The sequence below is a fragment of the Mesocricetus auratus genome, unplaced genomic scaffold (assembly GCF_017639785.1).
Source record: "Mesocricetus auratus isolate SY011 unplaced genomic scaffold, BCM_Maur_2.0 Super-Scaffold_100004, whole genome shotgun sequence".
In the NCBI taxonomy this organism is placed as follows: Eukaryota; Metazoa; Chordata; class Mammalia; order Rodentia; family Cricetidae; genus Mesocricetus; species Mesocricetus auratus.
In genome coordinates this window covers 4982945-5005733 of record NW_024429189.1, presented here as the reverse complement: position 1 = coordinate 5005733, position 22789 = coordinate 4982945, and the positions used below count along the sequence as shown (strand labels likewise).

The window sequence follows — 22789 nt, the reverse complement described above, 5'->3', positions numbered from 1 at the left end:
TTACCACAGAGGCAGAAGCCCTGTCCACACTGCACATGTCTGGGTGGCCTGCTGCTGTGCCTTGTGACCCTGCGTGTCCTGGGTTGCCCCCTGTGGGGAACTATGAGCATGAAAGCACATCTTTCCTTCTCTAAGATCATGCTCAGCTCTGATATTCTACCCTCACCCGATTAGCCCACAGCTGGGGCTCATTAGACTTGTACACATTTTCCCAGAGATAGGACCAGATTTATTAAAAGAAGACAAATGGTGCAGTCTGATCAATGGACTCTGTCCTCCAGTGACAACAGGAGTCCTGAATCCAGGTGAAGGGAGCAGGTGATCAGTTCCTGATAGTTGAGTCATCTCTACAGAGCTTGTTCCATGCACTAAGATTCTCAGATCACTCACAGGAATCTGTTTGTAGAAACAGAAAGACACAGAGGGCTCTAAAAAGTGCTTCTGCCATGATGTCTTACAGGAAAATACGGACACAAAGAAGGGAAATGAGGAAAAACCCAATGTCTACCGTCACAAGCAGGGCTGAAGATGTGTGTTCTGTTCAGGCCTGTATTCACCACAAACGATTCATACAACCTCACAGATTGTGGGTTTGCAACTAGAGAACGACCTGTAGGACAGAAAGGGTGATGGTCTGTTAGAATGAAAGGCCCCAATCCATACAGGATAGGAAACTGTGTTTGAGGAAATGAGATCACCATGCTTCCTGTTGGATCATACAGATCCTGAGAAGACTCAGGACAGGAATCGTGAGGCCCCAGTTCAAACCTCCTGTAAAAGAGGCCATCCAGGTGGGAGGCGTCAGGAGGGAATCGCATGAGGTTTGGGACAAGTGTCACCTGAGCAGACGGGTCTGATGCAGGGCTGGGTCACTCACACAGGCTTCTGAGCAGAGGTCTCCCACACCCACAGCTCTGGGGAGCAGAGGACAGGTGCTGAATTCAATGCACAAGCACAAGCTGGATACAGCCTATGCCCTCTCCTAAAGGAAAGTGCGGAGTTTCACAGCTGGGGCAGCATGAGGGGGTCAATGGAGGGTTCCACCAATGACTGTAGGCATCCATATATTCATTGTGCTCTAAACCTCTGGAGGCAAGCCAACATCTGCCAACATACCCTTGAGTAGCCCATCCCCTGCCACAAAGCCATATATGAAAGAGAGCACCTTTTGTTCTCGCATACTTCAGGCCAACAGTGATATTTGATGTAGAAGAGGAAGTCATAAAAAAACCTAGCAACACACAGATGATCTTGGCAGCACTGGGACTTGGAGTGTTGGTCATGATGTGTGGGTAGGGCAGGAAGTCATTTGGCCTAGGTCTGTACAGTCTGTGCTGTGACACGTCATGGACATTGTTAAAGTGACTTGGCTACAGAACCTGCATTGAGGGCAGGGGAGAGACAGGGGTGGTTGGGAAGGTTGCTGTGGGGTACAGGAAGGAAGCAGCACTGTGACACACAGTTGGGAGGAATCCTGGGAGCAGAGTGGCTGTAGAGAACCAAGAGAGGTGTGAAGTATAGTCAGAACTGCAGAGCCGATGACACACATGAGGCTCACAGTGCTTGGGGACTGTGGCAGGTGAAAGTCATGTCTCTTCCCATCACTGGTGAGCTCGGACTCAAGTACTCTCCATGTGTCCCTTAGTGTCCAGATAAATCCTGTGAGAATGAGGACAGAGACACTAGACCCTGACAAATGCTGTCCCCTGACATGTGACTGACAGCTCTCTCTTGAGAAATACACACTTGGCATGGGAGGATAGGAGAGCAAGAGAATGGGGGGAGGTGATATGTAAAAATAAAATTGTTTATAAAATAAACAAAAAAAGAAATACGCTCTTGAATATTTTTCAACCTGTTTGATAGTTTCAGTAAGTTTTAAGTTTTCTGAAGGGAAGGCAAAGAAAAACTGAGTTTTTCTCTCTCCCCCAGCACTGCCTAAATCTATAGATTGACTCTCCCTTCAGCTGTTGTCTCTCCTCTTTCTTTTAATCAGGCACTGGGCCCTGACTGCAGGGCATCTCAGCTGTCTGATCAGACAGGAGCAGGGTATGTGCCATAGGATGCTCAGGAGAACTTGGGATCCTCGTGCTTGGACCCCACAGCTGGCATAAGGACAACACCACAGTCTCAGAATGGAACCAGTGCTCCCAGTATCAAGGGATCCCACTAGAAGTCTCTTAAGAGAAAGATAACAGTAACAGGCTGAAAAGAGAAAGAAGGCATCAGAGCTGGGAGTGTAGAGACTAAAATTGGAGCGTGGGCCTCAGGACTGGTCATCTGATGATGAATGAGAAAAAGAAGGGACAAGAGCTTGTAAATAATTCTCCCACAGATCCCCAAAATTGCAGGAATTGTCCCAGTTGGAAACTAGAAAAATAGGGTAGGAAGAACCCACTCTGGACCCGTCAGCTCACAAGTTCATGGACAATGCTCACAAACTCACACACCCATGAGCATCGTCATTACGTAGGTGGGATGTTTAAAGTTATCCTTGTAGTAGGCCAGGGCGAAATCCTCTGTGATCAGGAAAAAGATGCCAATGTAGTGCTTTGACCCTGTGGACAAGAATGAGTCATATGCTCATGGGGTATCTTTAGAGGTACCTATGAAAAAAACAGAAATATGGTTGTGAGCACTTACAGGCTTGAAAGAAACCAGGGTATTCGGGGAAATCATCCATGTACTGCTTGAACAACACACATCCGATGGGTTTCCTGAAATACAAGATAAAATAATAACTCTAATTGGGGTATTTTCCTGCCATTCCCAGCACACATCATGGGCCCAGACAATTAGATCAGCATTCCATCTAAATACATGAGATTCAGACAGCAGCCTCAGAAATCAACTGGTGACAATCCTATACCCTCTCTGTGTGCTTCAAGTGGCTCTAGGAGAAGGCAGGTAACAGACACTGGTGCAAAAATGACGAGCAGCCCAGCATCCGTTCAGGACATTCTGGAACCTCAAGCACACCTGAACATTCCAAACACGGGCTGCACACACAACCTGAAGCACAAAATGGGTCTCCAAAAACATATCCTACATGACAGGGTCCTGGGCCAACATATGACCCACCTTGGTTTTTCAATAGCACAGAAACCAGGAGAGTCTTAAGGACTGATCCTTGAGCGAAAATGAACACAGCCCTTATGCAAATATGCTTAGCTCAGTGTCCCTGTGAGCATCATTCTTGTCATTACTGAAGATACCTGGTACATTGCACATACAAAACAAAAGAAATCCATGATGACATGGAGAGGTAACTAAGATCAGGAAGCATCTGTGATGGATAAGGGGAAGATGATTCAGTCAAGAGCAGAGACAGGAAGGACCCTAAGAGAGATATGCATGGTAACCCAGGGAAGGTGAAATGATCTCCTGAGCAGATTGGGAGCACAGCGAGGAGAGGAGAAGGAGCCAGGAAAAAGAGACGGGGAGAAGAGGAGGAGAGAGGAGGACATGGGGGAGCAGGAAGGTTGAGTTGGGGGAAGAATAGAGGAGAGCAGGATGAGAAATAACCATAATAGAGGGAGTCATTCTAGGTTTGAGGGGAGATCTGGCACTAGTAAGAACTCCAGAGATATACAAGGATGACACCAACTGGCAAACTAAGCAGTAGTGTAGAGACTACCTTAAATGCCCCTCCCTGATAATGATTTTGACGACTATCTTATATACCATCCTAGAACCTCCATCCAGTGACAGAGGGAAGCAGAGGCAGACACCCACAGCTAAACACTAAACTAAACTCCTGGAACCCAGTGACAGAGAGGGAAGAGCGATGGGCAAAGGGGTCAAGACCGGGCTGGTGAAACCCAGAGAAACACCTGACCTGAACAAGGGGGAAATCTTGAACCCCAGACTGATGGCTGAGAGGCCAGCAAGGGACTGATCCAGACCCCCTGAATGTGGGTGTCAGTGAGGAGACCTAGGTAATCTATGGGGCTTTGGGTAGTATTTATCCCTGGCATACAAATGGACTTTGGGTGCCCATCCCACAATGAGGGATGCTATCTCAATCTGGACATTTGGGGAGGGCTTGGGCATTCCCCCAGAACGAAATGACAGGCTATAGAGATTCCCCATGGAGGGCCTTACCCTCCCCAGGGAGCAGAGTGGGGATTGGGTGGGGGGCTGAGGGGACTGGTGGGTAGAAGCAGGCATGGAGAGGAGGGACAGGAAGCTGGGACTGACATGGAAAGCCAGCCTGTTTCTAGTTCAAATATATAATAAAAAAAAGTGTTTCAATAAACAAAAAGAGCAGAGACATCAGCCTGGATGCACACACTTACATGATCTTCATCCTGAACTCCAACTTCCCAATAGCATTAATGACAAAGGTGAAGGGTGGCAGTGGGCTGGACTTCTTCTTTGCAGGAATAGGCAGGTTTCCAGCCCAGTGAGTTATATACCACTTCCCTAGAAGCTAGAGGGGAAGGCATACCTGAGTCAGGCTTTGAGGTCAAGAGAAGCCAGGAAAAAAGGTTCCGATGTTGGAGATGAAGTGGGATCAGAGGCTAGGAGTGTCTTGGGGAGCATCGTAATGCAGACTGGAAGGATAGGAGGAAACCTAGACATTATTGGGTCTTCTCCACCATTTTCAGGCAGAGTCAGGCAAGCAGCAGTACGGGGTCTTCCGAGAGATAAATACCTGGAAGGGACTCTATCTTGTGTCCTTCACAAGGTCCTGCAAAAGGAGCTAAGAAAAGTCACCCAGAGGATGAGACATGCTATAGAGCAAACAGAGGTCAGAGTGAGTCAGTCATGGATGGAAGATTCCACCAAGCATGCAAAGACTATGGAATCAATTTTGGCCACAGTCTCCCCACTCACCTGTCAACTGAACATGGGTTCAGTACCTGTTACCCCCATGTACACAGTCAGGGAGAATCCTCCAAAGACCTGAGTCACCAATGTTTTCATACAACCAATTAGTACTACTGTCTCTGTCCCTACCTTGACACAATGGCCTCAAAGACCTTCCTTAGCATATGACTGTCACCTCAGCACCTGCCACCCCTTAGTCCTGACCCCTAGGACCCACACACCCTTGCCCTCCTTGTCTCCAATGCACAGGACCCAGGTGAGACTTGCGGTGGGAGGTTTTCCTGCATGTGAGCAGGACAGGCAGGATGAAAACCAGACACTTGGTGTGGAAAGGACAGACAGTGGAGCTAGGTCTCCAGACCTGGGTGGCAAAGAGCATGAGCTGCCGCCGGCCAGCTCCCTGATTGGAGAAAACACCTGGGGTCTCTGTGAGTAAGCTGTGTGACCATGGTGGATGACTCAATTAACTGGAGTTGTACCTAGAGGGAGACAAGGTGCCTAGACACCAGCCTTGGTCCTGGGACCCATTTGGCACAGATGTTCCTTGGCTTCCAGGACAAATATGTCAACGAACAGGAAAGGCACAACCAGGCGCCTCTGTTCATCAGTGACAGTGCAAAGGAGAATGGCTGACAACCTTAGGACCTTCACATCTTCTCATGAGGAGATCCCATAAGTTAATAAGCACACCTCTCGGGAAATCCATCCCTCCTGATCTTCCCTCCCAGCAGTGCTCAGCCCTAGCAAACAGCTGGGCTGCATCCGTGCACACCCTCCTGCGTGGACTTTCACTGAGAACAGAAATTCCGAAAAGACTCAATTCTTTGATCTGAAAAAAGGTTCTCCAGAGTCACAGGCTGACAGAAGAGGTGCTGCACACAGTGACAGAGTGGGGAGCCAGATAACTCTACAAGCCACACCTCTGCCTGTGGATGCCATTCCCTGTGGGGAGCTGAATGATGATACTGGAGGTCATAGCCCAGAATTAAGCCCAGGGACTGACACAGAAGTCCCCGTGGGCCCATCAATGACCTCAGACACTCACCCAGTTGAAGTTCATGACCCAGGAACCCCAGATTCCACCCTCAGGGTTCCCAGGGCTCCCACCTTCTCAACGGTGGCAGGAAATGTGTTAGCCCTGTAGGCAGCAGGAATCACTAAATCTTCTTTGTCTATTGCTGCCACTACAGAAAGCAGAGTCAGGCGCATAGACAGCAGGAACAGCTTCACAGTCGCCATAGTGCCTCTGTGCTCCTGGCCTCCCTGGGCCACGTATATCCTGCAAGGGTGACACCCGGCCTCATCTGCACAAAGGCCAATCCATGTGTGGACTGATTGCACTGTTTTGTTTGGATCTCGTGAACACATGGTGCAGGTTTCTGTAATTAACCACCTGCCCATGCTTTCACTCACTCTGAGGCAGACTTGTCAGGAGAGAAAATGTTATCAAAGCGGGAAGCACTGCCTCAGAATCCAGAGCAGGAGGTATACAAGAGCTCCTCAGTTCCCAAACTCTCTATGTCCGGGTTCTAGTCCCACCAAAACCAGTCGCAACACTTCCTCCTCTTCTCTCCCAGAACTACCAGCTCCAGACACAGTCACCAGCTCCTGGCCACATAAGCAGTGATGGATGCAAAGCCCTTCCCCCACCACCACAGCCCCCAGAGTGCTCAACTGTGGTCTCCCCACCACCACACCCTGGTGTCTGTCTTCTGTCTTCACCACGCACTCATGAGGACCCTGCACACACCCCTGACTCTGCGTGTCCTCTCATCCGACTCAGCATCAGGGTTTCTGGACAGCCTCCAAATTCTACCTCACCTCATGTGCTCTTCTCTCTCAGTTCAGACTCCAAGAGTTGGGACTCGCACCTGGCTGGACTCCCATTGGTCCTCTGTTCTATGCCACAGGACAGTGCCAATCCACCACCTTGCTTCTGTGCACATGTGGAGTGTGTGTGTGTGTGTGTGTGTGTGTGTGTGTGTGTTTGTGGGTACGTGCACGCAAGCACAAGTGCACACCTGTGTACAAGTGTAACTGTGCATATGTGTCTGTGTATGTATGTGAGAGAGCACATGTGTCTCAGAGTTTGTGTGCCTGTCTTTGAATCTTGACGTCTCTTCCTGTATATATGAATGTGTGTGTGTGTCTTCGTACCTGTGTGTGTGTGTCTGTCTTAGCATATACAAGGATACGTATATCACTGTGTTTGTGTATTTGTGTCTGTACTTATATGTGTCTGTGGGTGAACCTGTGCCACTGGGACACATATTTTGAATGACTGCTTGTGTACTTCTATTTCTATGTGTGCACCTGTATCTCTGTGTGTTCATGTGGCAGGGTCTGTGAGGATCCAGATCTGTGTCTGTATATGCCAGTCAGTGTGGATTTGTCAGTGCGTGGGATAGGTTCTTGGATTGTATTATAAGGATCTGAAACGACCCTCACAGTCAATATGCTTCAACTCTTGACCACTAGTTGGAGGCAGTTTGTTGCGAACCTATGGTACTGTGGCCTCACTCGAAAATGATGGATGCCAGTGGAATCCCCTGAGTCTGCCCCAAGCACTCTGCCTACTCATCCACTAGACTGTGTCGAGCTCCCATACCAGAGACAGAGCTAATTCACCTGCCTTGCCTTCCCACAGGATGGACAGTATCTCCTGAAGCATGAGTTGGATTCAGTCCTTACTCTACTGTGTTGTTTCTGTTGTGTATTTTGTCCAAGTAGAGAAACTAACAGAAGGAATAGGTACTGATAAGTGGTATCACTGCTGTAAGAAGCCTGAGAGTGTGGGTCTCCGGCCATGGAATGGTTATGTGAGAAATTAGGAAGGGATTGCTGCTAAAGGCTAAGAAGCCCTTCACACCCTACCTGATTGACACCACAGACTGAGTGAGTCATGACAGCCTGCCTTTGAAGAAGCAGAGAGGAAGGTGAAGGTACAGGAGAGGGCAATGGGATAATCTGGCTTGCCAGAAGGGGAATGTTTCATGTTCTACAGGACAAAGGCTCTAGTGCTGCCCTGGGCTGCTGTGGAGATGGAATTCACCTTGACATAAAAAGGAGTTTGTTTAGGTAAAGAATGACATGGAGCCCATTCCTATGGAAGGATACTCTCTCAGCCTAGATGCATGGGGTAGAGCTAAGGACCTGCCCCATACGGTGTGACAGATTTTGATGATCCCTCATGGGAGGCCTCACCCTCTCTGAGGAGTGAATGAAGGGTGGGATGGGTAGATGGTGGGGGGAATGGGAGAATGGGAGAATGGGAGGGAGAAGGAACTGGGATTGATATGTAAAATAAGATTATTTGTAATTTAAATAAAAATTAATAATAAAATGAAAAAAAAGGAGTTTGTTAACAGGAAGGAACCTATGGTGATTTGAAAGAATATGGCCCCCAAAGGAAATGGCACTATTAGGAGTTGTGAATTTGTTAGTGTAGGTGTAACCTTTTAGGAGACCACTTTCTGTTGCTTGCAGGATGTTGGGCTCTCAGCCACTTACTTCTCTAGCACTATATCTTCCTGCACACCACCATGTTGTACCATGATGATAATGGACTGAACCTCAGAAATGTAAATGGGCCACCACAGTTAAATGTTTTCCTTTATAAGAGTTGCCATGGTTGGAGAGATGGCTCAGATGTTAAGAACATTGGCTGTTCTTCCAGAGGTCCTGAGTTCAATTTCCCAGCAACCACATGGTGGCTCACACCCATCTATAATGAGATCTGATGCCCTCTTCTGGCATGCAGGCATGCATGAAAACAGAACACTGCATACATAATAAATAAATCTTTAAAGAGTTACCATGGTCATAGTATGACTTCACAGCGTAGAAACTAAGGCAAAAATTGGTACCAGGGCCTGCAGTATTGCTGTGATAAACCTGACCATGTTTGTTTGGAGAAATTTGTGCTTGATACTTTGGGTTAAAAAAGCAGTTGAATGCTTTAAGTGATACCTAATGGGCCATTCTAGTAGGAGCATGGAAGACAATAGTGTTGAGTGTGATCTGACAAACTGTATGGGGCTGGCCCAAGAGGTTTAGAGAAGAATTTTAGTGTGTTGCCTAGATATCATTCTTGGACTATTTTGGTGAAGAAAGGGGATGCTTTTTGCCTTGTTCAAAGAGTCTGCCTAAGGCTAAAGTACAGAGTTTTGAATTAATTACATTGGCAGAAGAAATCTCCAAACAGACTAGTATTGACTCTCTTGTGTAGTTATTAGTGTTAACTCTGAAGAAGATTTATAATGAAAAGGAGCATACTGAGCAAATAAAAATGCAAAATGTACAGACTGAGAAAAGGAAAACCAGGACGTGGAATAGACCTAAACCCTGTGTTCAAGGAGATAAATTGATTAAAAAATGAATTAAAGGAGTGGTGAACTAAGGGCAAGATCCCACACAGCTAAGTTTCCAGGTTGTAAAAAGGAAATAAAAACGCTTAGAGCCTGTAGTGGTGGTGCAAACCTTTAATGTCAGCACTGGGAAGGCAGAGGCTGGCGGATTTCCAAGTTTGAGGTAAGTCTGGTCTACAGAGCAAGTTCCAGGTCATGAAAACTATGGAAAACAGAAAGCTGGTGAAGATGAAATTCAATAAGGATGTTATGTTCCAGCCCCAGTAAGCAGCAGAAATTGGAAGCTTAAGACATCTGGTACTGGAGCTAAGGATAGAAGAAAGAAACTATGGAATTTGCCTCATACAACTAAAAAAAGCCACTGAGGCCAGGCATGTACCAGGGGTATTCCTGAACGGAGGCCCAGAGAGGTCATTGCATGAAGCTGTGAAGTTGAAACCTCTATTTCCTTGGAGACCCAAGACTATAGAGAAAACAGAGTTGCACGATACCTGCCAAGGGAAGCTTCTATCGTGGAGTGGAACCAGACCAACAGAAAGAAGTGTGCTGCATCAACAAAGCTGAGATCAGTTGGAGATCTGAAGAGCTTTTTGACATCAGACAAGGAGAGGCAGAGCTTGGAGTTTGCCCAGCTGGTTTTCAGTCTGTCTTTGGTTCAGTATTTCCTCACTGTGCTCCCTTCCCTGTGCATTTGAATGGTGATGTATGTCCTGTACCATTGTTTGATGGAAGCATGAGATCAGTTTTTTATTTTGATTATTATAGGGGATTACAATGAAGAGATTGCATGAATCTCAGAAGAGACTTGAACATTAGACTTTTAAACATTGTTGAGACTGTGATAAACTATGGGGACTTTTGAAATTGGACTGAATGTATTTTGGCATTATGATATGGCTATAAGCCTTTGGAGCAAGGTGGTGGAATGTGGTAGTTTGAAATAAAATAGCCCCCAAAGGGAGTTGCAGTATTAAGTGGTATGGCTCTGTTTGAGTAGGTGTGGTCTTGTTGGACTACTTCCTGTTGCCTACAAGATATAGGATTCTCAGCTACTTCTCCAGCAGCATGTCTGATGATAATAATGGACTGAACCTCTGAAATATAAGTGAGCCAACTCAATTAGATGTTTTCTTTTAAAAGAGTTGCAATGATCATGGTCTGTGCTCAAAGCAATAGAAACCCTAATTAAGACAGGAGTACAGCAGGAGCTGCAGTAGTATAGGAGATGCTGGCATGCCCACCAGATCATACAAGAAGAAAGCAGTCTATTCCCCATATTACTTACAGTTCTCCACATTGGAGTGAGAAGAAGTAACAACTGACTTTAGTTCATCAAGATAATCTGAAATCATATGTATAAGATACATCAGCAATAACTATTTCACAGACTCAACAGATACAAAAAAATAGGGATAACCTCCTGTATCTTATCAGATCTGCATGGCCTAAAGGTTGAATTCAACAGCAACAATTGCAGAAAACCTACAAAATCATTGAAATTGAACAACGAAAAATTGAATCACCCCTGTACTCCACAAAATTGGAAAATCTAAAAGAAATGGACAATTTTCTGGATAGGTATCACATATCAAGACCAGATAGATAAACTATTTAAATAGATCTATAACTCCCTTGGATATAGAAATAGTAATCAAAAGTCTCCCCGTTCAAAAAAAAGACAAGGACAGATGGTTTCACCACAGAATTCTACTAAAACTTCAAAGGAAAGCTAACACCTACATTCCTTGAATTGTTTCCACACTATAGCAACAGACAGAACATTGCCAAACTCTTTTTATGAGGCTACAGTTACCCTGATACCCAAATCACACAAAGACTCAACTAAGAAAGAGAATTACAGACTAAACTCCCTCATGAACATGATACAGAAATACTCAATAAAATACTGGCAAACCTAATCCAAGAGCATATCAAAAAATTCATCCACTATGATCAAGTAGGCTTCATCCCGGAGAGGGAGGGAAGGTTCAATATATGAAAGTCTGTCAATGTAATCCACCATATAAATAAATTAAAAGAAAAAAACCATATGATCATCTCATTAGATGCTGAAAAGGCCTTGTCCAAAATCCAACACCCCTTCATGATAAAGGTCTTGAAGAAATCACAGATGCAAGGAATATATCTAAACATAATAAAAGCAATATACAGCAAGGCAACATCCAACATCAAATTAAATGGAGAGACACTCAAAGTGATTCCACTAAAATCAGGAACAATACAAGGCTGTCCACTCTCTTCATATCTATTCATACAGTTGAACTCAAAGTTTTAGCTAGAGCAAAGGACTAAGACAAAAGGAGATCAAGGGGATATAAATTGGAAAGGAAGATATCTAACATTTTCTATTTGCAGATGATATAATAGTATACGTAAGTGATCCCAAAAATTCTACCAGGGAACTCCTACAGCTGATAAACACCTTCAGTAATGTGTCAGGAAACAAAATCAACTCAAAAAATCAGTAGCCTCCCTATATACAAATGATAAACAAGCCAAGAAAGAAATCAGAGAAACATCACCATTTACAATAGCTACAAATAAATTCTTGGGGTAACACTAATAAAGTAAGTGAAAGACCTGTATGACAAGAATGTTAAGACTTCGAAGAAAAAAATTGAAGAGGGTATCAGAAAATGGAAAGATCTCCCTTGCTCTTGGATGGCAATCCTACCAAGAGCAATCTTTAATGTAATTTCTATCAAAATCCCAATACAATTATTCCCAGACCTTGAAAGAACAATACACAACTTCATACAGAAAAAGAAAAACCCAGAATAGCCAAAACAATCCTACACAAGAAAGGAATTTCTGGAATCATCACCATCCTTGACTACAAGCTCTACTATAGAGTTATAGTAATAAAAACATCTTGGTATTAGCATAAAAACAGAAAACAGACAAGTGGACCAATGTAATTGAATAGAAGACCCTGATATTAATCCACACACCTGTGAACACCTGATTTTTGACAAATAAGCCAAAAACTGTAAAATGTAAAACAGAAAGCATCTTCAACAAATGGTGCTGGCATAACTGGATGCTGACATGTAGAAGATTGCAGATATCTATCACCATGCACAAAACTTAAGTCCAAGTGGATCAAAGACCTCAACATAAATCAAGCCACACTGAAACTCTTAGAAAAGAAAGTGGGAGGTACACTTGGAACAAATTGGTACAAGAGACCACTTCCTGAATATAATGTCAGTAGCACAGACACTGAGATCAACAATTAATAAATGGGAACTCCTGAAACTGAGAAACTTCTTTAAGGTGAAGGACACTGTCACTAAGACAAAATGGAAGCCTACAGAATAGGAAAAGATCTTCACCAACCCCATATCTGACAGAGAGCTGATCTCCAAAATATATAAAGAACTTAAGAAGCTGGAGAGATTGCTCAGTGGTTAAGAGCACTGGCTGCTCTTCCAGAAGACCAGGGTTCAATTCCCAGCACCTACATAACATCTCACAACAGTAACTCCAGTTCCAGGAATTCTGACACTTTCACACAGATATACATGCAGTCAAAACACCAATGCACATAAAATAAAAATTCGTCGGGAGGTGGTAGTGCACGCCTTTATTTCCAGCACTCGGGAGGCAGAGGCAGGTAGATCTCTGTGAGTTTGAGACTAGCATGGTCTACAAGAGTTAGTTCCAGGACAGCCTCCAAAGCCACAGAGAAACTCTTCCTCAAAAACCCCCACAAGAAAAGGAACTCAAGAAACTAGACATCAAAATACCAAATAATCCAATTTAGAAAATAGGGTACAGATCTAAACAGAGAAGTTTCAATCAAGAATCTCAAATAGCTGAAAGATATTTAAGGAATTGCTCGATATCCTTACTCATCAGGAAAATGCAACTCAAAGTGACTCTGAGATACCATCTTACACCAGTCAGAATGGCTAAAATCAAAATGATAGCTTATGCTGGAGAAGATGTAGAGTAAGGGGAACACTCCTCTATTGCTGGTGGGAGAGCAAACTTGTACAGCCACTTTGGAAATCATTAAAGCAGTTTCTCATAAAATTGGGAATCAATCTACCTCAAGACCCAGGAATACTACTCTTGGACATATACCTAAAGGATGCACACTCATACCACAATGACATTTGCTCAACTATGTTCATAGCAGCATTATTTGTAACAGACAGAACCCGGAAACAACCTAGATACCTAGACTGACTGAGAATGGATAAAGAAAATGTGGTACATTTACACAATGGTGTACTACTCAGCAGAAAAAAAAGAATGACATCTTGAAATTTACAGGCAAATGGATGGAACTAGAAAAAAAACAATCCTGAGTAAGGAAACCCAGACCCAGAAAGACAAAGATGGCATGTACTCGTTCATAAGTGGATATTAGACATAATGCAATAACCTGCCCCAGAGAACCTAGGCAACAAGGAGAACCCTAAGAGAGACATACATAGATCCCCTGGGAAGGGGAAATGGAAGATCTCCTGAGAAAATTGGGAGTGTGTGAGGGGAAGGGAGGATGGAAGGGGAGGGGAGAATGGGGGAACCACACGGAAGGAGACGGTCAGTATGGGAGAAGGATGGAGAGGAAGAGCAAGGAAAGAGATATCTTGATTGAGAAAGTCATTATGGGGCTGGTGAGAAACCTGGCACTAGGGAAATTCCCAGAATCCACAAGGATGACCCAGCTAAGACCCTAAGCATCAGTGGAGAGGGTATCTGAACTTGCCTTCCCCTGTAATCACAACTGATGAAGGCAGATGCAGAGATTGCGGATACCCACAGAAACAGCTGACCTGTGGAAGCTCACTGACTCTGGACTGACAGCTGGGGAACCTGCAATGGACCAAACTAGGCCCCCTGAATGTGGATGACAGTTGTGTGACTTGGGCAGTCTGTGAGGCCACTGGCAGTGGAACCAGGATTTAGCCCTAGTGCTTGACCTGGCTTTTTGGAGCCCATTCTCTTTGAAGGGATACCTCACTCAGACTAGATATGGGGGACGGGGCTTGGTCCTGCCTCAAAGTGATGTGCCAGAATTCATTGACTCCCCATGGGAATCCTTACCCTCTCTGAGGAGTGGATGGAGGACTGTGGGGGGTGAAGGAGAGGGAAGCAGGAGGAGGGGAGAGAGTGGGAACTGGGATTGGATGTAAAATGAGAAGAGATTGTTTTAAAATTTTATAAAGATAAATAAAATAGAAAAAAAATTAAATTTGAATTAAAAATATAATGCTAAAAAAGTAAGAAAGAGAGTTCACTTTGGTTCGTAACTGCAGAAGTCTAGAGTCCACACACCAGGGAAAGCTAGGGCATGCAGTATGCACATGGGGCTTGCTGACCACACTTTGTCTGTTCCCGGGAGCAGAGGGAGCATGGTGTGGGCAGAGACTATAAATGCTCAAATCCCACCCTCAGTGACATACTCCCTCAAGGCTGCAACTCCTCAAGGTTCCATAACCCCCTCAAAAGTGCCATCAACTGAGAAGCAAGGGGTCAAACAAATGATACTGCTGTTTCTCCATAAACTTGGCCACTAAACCTGAATGTAATGATATTTTAACTACCATCCGAGGCCCAGTGCCCCACCACTCAGGCCACAACTGAGCTGCACTGGCTCTGCTACTGCTGCCAAACATAGTTTTTAACTGAAGTTCTGTCATTTTATTTACTAATAAAGACTCAGGAGTCAAATGCTGGTATGAAAACTGCTAGCTTAGAAATGCTGAGAAGCAACCTTCCTTTTTGGCCAGAGACCCAGCAAGAAAGCCTCCCTCCTACCATCCCAAACCAAAATGATGGTAAAACTCCAGGTCCCTCCCTCTCCTTCTGTGCATCTCTTTCCATCTTCCTGGCTCTTCCATGCCCTCTATTGCTAATTCCTATCAACTACTTTCTGGCTCTGCCCCCTGACCCAAGGTTGATTTTATTAACACAACCTTGTGTTTCATGGCATCATCAAATATCCTGAAACATTTTCCCCTTTTTTTTGTCTAAATAAAAAGGAAACGTTTTCATTCTAACACAGAAATAAAAGTATACACAATAAGAACAATTATCAGGTAAGAATTACCCTAACAATGTCTAGTCCTTTCACATTGGCAAATTCAGCGAAAGTACTTTATTGTCTACCCTATCTTGGTAAGTCCAAAGTTTCTATCATAACTTGTATTAGCAGACTAAAAATATCCTATTAGATTTTAAAACATTTTCTTAGATAAACAACTTAAGCTTTTATGCCTCTCAGTATTTATAAACTTTACATCTCATTTGTGAGTTTCTTTTTTTAATTTGGTAACAAAGAAATGGTAAAACTATAGCTATCTAGTCTTTAACCCCATCAGAAACCTGAGGAGGATATAATATTACCTGAGTAAACAGGAAGTGCAGAGCAAGGGTCTTCCTAAGCTATAGAAATGACAGAGACAGCTGGCTACCACTCAAGGTTCCTCTGCAATGTTGCAGCATCCATCTTCAGCCTACAGGTCTAGAATATTTGACAGACTCTTCTGTGAAACAGGAACTTAGAACAGCTGGCCTACTTTGTCTTGGCAAAATCCAGCCATCGATGTCTTTTGTGCCCTGCTTGTCCCAATTTGTACAGCATACTCTCAGCTCTCAGGGCAAGGGCAGTTTGTTGCCCAGTGATTAACATTTCCACATTGAAAGCAAACTCCACATGAAGATTCTTCAATTCATATCATCTCCTTTGAAGTATATTGGTGCTGCCAAGAGCAGACTTATCTCACTGTCATAAAAGCCTTATGTTATTAAAATGTTTTAAATGTGTATTCTGTAGCTCTCTGAAGACTTCTTTGCTATCTAAAATATATCTGTTTAACCCTGAAAACATACCTACCATGACAAGAAGTGTTATTGTTATAGGTGACTAACTACTAACCTGCATTTCTTAATTATCCTAAACAGTTTGTAATGATAGCTTTCAAGGACTAGAACTTTACATTTTTAAATGTGCTGATTAGGTACAATACCTTAAATAAGATTAGAAATATATATATATATATATATATACCATATGTCATAACAAAAATAACTTTAAATTTGTATCAATATACAAAAGTCCATAACGATGTAAAATATCTGACATAGTAGTTGCTTTTTGGAAGGTTCAATCTACCCTTTTGTCCTATCATTTCTATAACCTCTTTCCTTTCTTTTCATTCTGTCTTCATATTTTCACACCATATAGCGCAGAAAGGGGGACAGAGGAAAGAAAACAAGGAAGGAAGGAAGGAAGGAAGGAAGGAAGGAAGGAAGGAAGGAAGGAAGGAAGGAAGGAAGGAAGGGAGGGAGGGAGGGAGGGAGGGAGCGAAGGAGGGAGGGGGGAAGGAGGGGGAGGGAGGGAGGAAGACAGACAGAAGAAAGAAAGAAAGAAAGAAAGAAAGAAAGAAAGAAAGAAAGAAAGAAAGAAAGAGGGAAGGGAGGGAGGGAGGAAGGAAGGAAGGAAGGAAGGAAGGAAGGAAGGAAGGAAGGAAGGAAGGAAGGAAGGAAAGTCCCTTAATCTAACCTCCTTTGTTTAGCTTCCTCCCTGACCATGATCAATAACAACTTGCAACTAATCCTCCTAAACAATGACAAGCATTCATAATCCACTGAAAGACCAAAAGCCACCCACCCCAGCTCTTTGGAATGTGGGCACTGTATACTTAAAATTACTTCCTGTTGTCTGGGGGTGACAGCACCTTTAGAGGACCCTGAAAAAACTGGGATAATGGTCAAGTCCTGAGAGAGCTAGTGATATCATTTGCTGACCAGTCTCTTTGTGATGGGAAAGGGCAGAGCTTAGCTGAAGTCCTGGATGGAGTAGTCTGTGAGGCTGGACCATCTATCTCATCTGGCAGCTCTGAAGTTGTCTTGAGAACTTTTCACATAAAACGGGTCTTTGGGTGGTGTTTGTCAATGTAATGGCATTACCACAGTCCAGGTGGATTTGTCATTGCAAGGCCCCACTATATTTGGAGACCTCAAAGGTCAAGATTAGGAATTGTCTCAGTTCACTGTAGAAAATGTAAACATTTTAAATGCCATATGTAGGGGATCTCCTAAAGGTTAGAAGACCATAGTCTATTAGGTACATCCAGGGTACAAAAACTTAGTTCCTAATTACCTGCTTCAAACTCAAACCCAAAAGCATGTGCATGAAGCTAGAAGAAGCGTACTTCTAGAAATAATAAGTACTCTGTATGACTAATATCTATAGAAATTTTCTACACTAGATAGATAGATAAAATGTTATGGATTTTGAGATAATATGTATATATTAAGAAAAGTTTTAAGGAATCAAAATAAAATCAAAGGGTTATGAAATTAGTGACAATAGAATAGTCATTTTATTTTGGTTTGTTTCTGTGCCATACCAGGTGGCTCTCTGACAAATTTTGGATTTTCCTTTAACAAGCATGCTTGGGTTTAGAGAAGGAGAGATCCATGCTCCAACAAAAAACCCAGATTTCATTTTTAATTGAATTGGGACAACAAAAAGACCATTTGCCTCTTTTGTTTGTAGAAAGCAGCAAAAACAAGAATTTGGGGAAATTTATGAAATTCAACCCTGTTGGAGGTAGGCCAATTTATTCTTTTTCTCGTGACATTTTCTCTTGATGATTCATCTTTTTTTCAGATGTCATTTCTCCAGTGGTCTCCAGATTCCATTATTTGGATGCTTTTATTCTCCAAAAAAGACTAAAACACTGCCCCAACCCTAACTTTAGTGAGACCTTTTTTTTTATACCTGATCAAATGAAAAGTTCTTGTTAGTCTTATAAGTTAGTTTGGTTTGGATGACAAGATGAGCTATTGCCTTTCCTTAATCTGGAAGTCTCTCCTGATTGAATCTTATCTTTATTCATCTTTATGGTATCCACAGCTTTTTCTCCTATGGAAACAAAAGCAAAACCTCTTCCCAACTTAACATACATCGTTTCCATTTTGAAGTCAACACGTCTTTAAAATATACAGACTGATTTATTTTAATTTCTTCTACTGACCAATGCCATTCTGCAGTTGTTGCTCCTTTGTCCATTAACATTTAAAAAAAATTTTTTTTGGTTTTTCAAGACAAGGTTTCTCTGTATTGTTTTGGAGGCTGTCCTGGAACTCATTCTGTAGACCAGGCTGGCCTCGAACTCAGAGATCTGCCTGCCTCTGCCTCTTGAGTGCTGTGATTAAAGGTTTGCGCCAACACCTGCCTTAGCATTTAAAATTTTAAAGTTAATAAATCACTGTGCAATATATCACTAGGGGTCCTCGTGACCCTTTTTTATTTATTAAGCATATCTTTTTATCTTTTGTCCTTTATTTTTATTTTAATTTTTTATTTATTTTACATACCAAGTATAATTTCCTCTCCCTTCTCTCCTCCCATTCCTTCAGCCCATCTCCTTTCTACTCCATCTACTCTTCAGAAAGGGACAGGCCTCCCATGGGGAGTCAACAAAGCCTGGCATATCAAAGTTGAGGCAGGACCATGCTCCTTCCACCCTGTATCAAGGCTGAGGAAAGCATCCCAACATATGGAATAAGTTCCAAAAAGTCATCTCATGCATCAGGGACATATCCCAGTCCTACTTCTAGGGACCCCACAAATAGATCAAGCTAAACAACTGTCACCCACATGGAGAGGGCTTAGGTTGGTCCCAAGCAAGCTCCCTAGTGTTGGTCTAGAGTTCATGAGTTCCCACGAGCTCAAGTCAGCTATCTCTATGGGTTTCCCCTTCATGATCTTGATCTCCCTTGCTCACATAGTCCCTCCACCTTCTCTTCAACTGGGACTCCAAGAGCTCAGCCCAGTTCTTGACTTTGGTTCTTTGCATCTGCTTCCATCAGTTACTAGTTAGAGGTTCTATGATTACAGTTAGGGTAGTCACCAATTTGATTATAGGAGAAGGCTAGTTCAGGAGTCTAGCTGAGGTCATCCCTATCATTTCCTGGGAGATTCCATGACATCAGGTTTCTCTCTAACCCCATAATGGCCCTCTCTATAAAGATATCTTCCATTGCTCTCCCTCTTCATCCCTACCCCAACTCAGTCATTCCTATACCTCATGTTCCCATACCACATACACTCCCCTCCCCCCCAACTCCAGTTTATCCAGGAGATCTCTTCTATTTCCCTCTCCCAGGGAGATCCCATGTATCTCTCTTCAGATCCTAGCTTCTCTGAGTCTGTGGATTGTAGCTTGGTTATCCTTTGCTTTGCATCTGATATCCACTTCTGAGTGAGTCCATACCTTGTTTGTCTTGCTGGGTCTGTGTTACCTCACTCAGGATGGTTTTCTCTAGTTCCATCCATTTGCCTGCAAATCTCATGGTATCATTGTTTTTTACTGCTGAGTAATACTCGATTGAGTAAATGTACCACATTTTCTTTATCCATTCTTTGGCTGAGGAGCATCTAGGTTGTTTCCAGGTTCTGGCTATTACAAAAAAATGGAGTTATGAACATATTTGAGTAAGTGTCCTTGTGATATGATTGAGCATCCATTGGTTTTACGCCCAAGAGTGGTATCGCTAGATCTTGAGGTAGATTGATTCCCAATTTTATGAGAAACCGTCATCCTAATTTCCAAAGTGGCTGTACAAGTTTGCACTCCACCAACAGTAGAGTGTTCCCCTTATTCCACATCCTCTTCAACATAAGCTGCCATCAGTGTTTTTTTTTATCTTAGCCATTCTGACATATATAAGATGGGATTTGAGTTGCATTTCCCTGATGACTAAAGATGTTGAGCAATTTTTAAGTGCCTTTCAGCTATTTGAGATTCTTCTGTTGAGAATTCTGTTTAAATCTGTGCCCCATTTATCTATTAGATTATTTGGTGTTTTGATGTCGAGTTTTTTGAGTTCTTTATATATTTTGGAGATCAGAGTATTACTCAGCAGTATAAAACAAGTATCTAGACTGAGAGAGTATCCCTCCACAGAGAATGGGCTCCCTAGTGCCAGATTTCTTGTTAATCCCATAATGGCTCCCTCTATTAAGATATCTCTTTCCTTGCTCTCCTTCTCTATTCTTCCCCCAACTCGACCAAGGCATGTAGCCCCTTCACATCCACCAAATCCCCAGAGACCTGGGGGCAGTCCAAACCATCCAGCATCTGCCACCATTGGGACCTTAGCACTGCACCCACCAGGAGTGGTGAGCACTGGGTCTTCTCCTTCCCCCATTTTCCCCTCACTGGAGGCCCTTGTCTGGGGCACATAGCTCTGTCCTGCCCACAGAACTGAAGTTGCCATTTTAGCTATGTTGATCCTACCTATCCCAGAGCACTGGAGATCTTTCCATTTGGGATATGTTCTTCAATGTCTTTGTTCAAAGACTTAAAGTTCTTGTTGTATGGGCCTTTCACTTGTTTAGTTACCCCAAGATATTTTATGTTATTTGTGGCTATTGTAAAGGGTGATGTTTCTCTGATTTCTTTCTCAGCCCACTTGTAATTTGTATTGCTTTGGAGGCTGTCCTAGAACTTACTGTGTAGATCAAGCTGACTTTGAACTCACAGAGATCTGCCTGCCTCTGCCTCCCAAGTGCTAGGAATAAAGGCGTGCACCACCAATGCCCAGATCCCATTTGTAATTTGTATATAGGAGGGCTACTGAATTTTTTTAGTTGACCTTGTATCCAGTCAGTTTTATCAGCTGTAAGAGTTCCCTGATAGAACTTTTGGGGTCACTTACATATGCTATCATATCATCTGTGAATAATGACACTTTGACTTCTTCTTTTCCAATTTGTATTCCCTTGATCTCCCTTTGTTGTCTTATTGCTCTAGCTAGAACTTCAAGTACTATATTGAATAGACATGGAGAGAGTGAACAGCTTTGCCTTGATCCTAATTTTAGTGGAATCACTTTGAGATTCTCTCCATTTAATTTCATGTTGTCTGGTGACTTGCTGTATATTGCTTTTGTTATGTAGAGGTATGTTCATTGGATCCCTGATCAAGATATCAAGACCCTTATCATGAAGTGGTGTTGGATTTCATCAAAGACTTTTTCAGCATCTAATGAGACGGTCATGTGTGTGTGGGTGTGTGTTTTCTTTCACATTGTTTATATGATGGATTATATTAATAAATTTTCATATTTTGAACCACCCCTACATCTTTGGGTTGAAGCCTACTTGATCATGGTAGATGACTTTTTTTAATGTGTGCTTGGGTTTAGTTTGAGTATTTTTGCATCAATATTCATGAGGGAAATTTGTAATTCTCTTTCTTTGTTGAATCGTTGTGTGATTTGGATGTCAGGGTAATGGTACCCTCATAAAAAGAGTTTGGCAATGTTCCTTCTGTTTCTATTGTGTGGAACAATTTGAAGGGTGTTGTTATTAGTTCTTCACTGAATTCACTGACCCCCAGCCCACCTCCTAACCATTCCCCCAAAAAGTCATCCAACAGGGAACAAACACAAAGCAGCCCAATGATTACTAGCTGTGGTACCTATCGTGCTAGGAAAGGTGATGATTAATTGTTTATACCCATTTCTGCTCTCAATCTCCTGATATAAAAAAAAACTTTTGATGAGTATATTTAAAGATTCAAAGTGGAGCTGATTGATTTTCATGTATAAAAGTTTAGGATTATGATTCCATTAAGATTCCTTATAAGATTAGCTTTCAAGATAAGTAATGAAGAGATAGGTTCTTTCTCTGTAACTGCAAAATGCAGGCTGCCCCTCCAAAGCCACAGAGAAACCTTGTCTCGAAAAACCAAAAGAAAAAAAAAATGCAGGCTGCCAGTAAGATAATACCTTGCTTGCCTACACTATTAATCTATAACAAATTGCTTGAGTATGAAAGCATGTGGGTTCTAGGGAAATGTCCCAGGATCCACAAGAATGACCCCAACTAAGGATCTAAGCAACAGTGGAGAGGCTACCTTAAATTCCCTTCCCCTGTGATAAGATTGATGACTACCTTAAATGCCATCATAGAGCCTTCATCCAGTAGCCAATGGAGGCAGAAGCAGAGATCACCAGCTAAGCACTGAGCCAGACTCAGTGTAGAGAGGGAGGAGTGATGAACAAAGGGGTCAAGAGCATGCTTGGGAAACCTACAGAAACAGCTGGCCTGAGCAAGTGGGAGCTCACAGACATCAGTCTGACATCTGGGGAGCAAGCACAAGACCAAACCCCTGAATGTGAGTATCAGTTGGGGGGCCTGGGCTGTCTATGGGGACTCTGTCAGTAGAACCATTATTTATCCCTAGCTCACTAATGAGCTTTGGGAGCCCATTCCCTATAAAGGAATACTCTCTCAGCCTAGGTACATGGGGCGGGTCTAGGTCCTACCTGAAATGATGTGACAGACTTTGATGATCCCTCATGGGAGGCCTCACCATCCCTGAGGAGTGGATGGGGTGGGATGGGGCTTGGTGGGGGGGTGGACACGAGGGAGGAAGAACTGGGATTGGTATGTAAAATAAGATTGTTTTTAAAATAAATAAAAATTTAGAACACTCTTACCCACCTCCTCTCCAACCCACCTATGTCACTCCAAGCTATGAACTCAAAGGGTAGATCCACAAGTAGACCTCTCACAAATGCTCCTGGCTGCC

At 43.2% G+C, this 22789-nt stretch overlaps 1 long non-coding RNA gene across 1 annotated transcript; it reads right to left on the bottom strand.

The window, feature by feature from the left end:
- Positions 1–211: 211 nt before the first annotated feature.
- LOC121140160 lies at positions 212–2359 on the bottom strand. Its single transcript, XR_005876969.1, has 2 exons — positions 509–2359; positions 212–396 (listed from the first exon to the last, which is right to left on the bottom strand). It is a non-coding gene; the product is annotated as an uncharacterized LOC121140160 (long non-coding RNA).
- Positions 2360–22789: the final 20430 nt, after the last annotated feature.